The sequence below is a fragment of the Musa acuminata genome, chromosome BXJ1-7 (assembly GCF_036884655.1).
Source record: "Musa acuminata AAA Group cultivar baxijiao chromosome BXJ1-7, Cavendish_Baxijiao_AAA, whole genome shotgun sequence".
Lineage (NCBI taxonomy): Eukaryota > Viridiplantae > Streptophyta > Magnoliopsida > Zingiberales > Musaceae > Musa > Musa acuminata.
The window spans coordinates 32,387,501-32,388,528 of NC_088333.1; the positions used below are offsets into that span (position 1 = coordinate 32,387,501).

At 46.4% G+C, this 1,028-nt stretch overlaps 1 pseudogene; it reads right to left on the minus strand.

Annotated features, from left to right (window-relative positions):
• The window catches only part of LOC135679977 (PI-PLC X domain-containing protein At5g67130-like), a 1,714-nt pseudogene extending 986 nt beyond the window's left edge, over positions 1–728 (minus strand).
• Positions 729–1,028: the final 300 nt, after the last annotated feature.

Genomic DNA, 1,028 nt, shown 5'->3' on the forward strand with positions numbered 1-1,028 from the left:
AGGAAAAGAGAGAGAAGGATGAGTACGAAGGCAGTGGGCTGGTAGGCCAGGGCCCGAACTTAGGCGGGCTGCACGTTGCCGGATGCGGGGCAGCTGCCGCAGTAGAGCCCCGCGGCGCAGTCATCAGCGGTAGAACAAGAATCAAGAAGCTACACCAGATCACAACCAAGCAATCCAGCTCAAAAACAAAGAAAACGAACTATACCACAGATCAGATAGGGAGAGAGAAGGAAAGACGACGGATACCTGACAAGAGCGGGACGGACAGGACGCGGCAGCGGCAGCGGCAGAAGAGAGGAGCAGCAGGTGGAGGAGAGGGATTGAAACAAGAAAAGGCAGAGCAGTAGACTCCATCACTCTGCTCCTCCTCACCGCTGCTGCTGCTTCTTGAAACAGTAGTGGAGATTGGAACGGGAGAGGAAAGTGAGGGGAGAAGGACTACTTAGGTGGGAGGTGAAATGAAATTACCGGAGTGCCCTTCGGCCGTTGGGCACTCTGCTTTTGAGCTTTAGTTAATGGCAGGAGTTGGTGACTGGTAAAGACGTGAGACAGAGGCCGGGAAACGTGGTAAGCGTCTCTTTCCTTTCCCCCTTGCGCTTCTTCATGCGCCTGGCTACCATGGAAGTGGAAGACTGATGCAGACTAATGTGTTGCCATCAACAACTGGTTGGAAGATCTGAAGATTTCATGTGCAGGACGGTCGGTCGACAGAAGTCTTCTCTCTGTCTCTCTCTCTCGTGCAGAAGTCGATTGCGCTGTAGATGGGTTAATCGAGTCCTTTATCTTCAACTTGATTTAACCGTACTAGCAATCTCACCAATCTAACTTAGACCAAATGACACGCATCTCGATCTGACTCGAGTCACAAACACTTGAATCCATCAAATCATATATATATATATATATATATATATATATATATATATATATATAATTTAATATTAATACAAGTCTGTCAAATTTCAATCGTTGTCGTCTGATACAAATATTATATAATATATTATAAGATGATATATCAATATGTATCA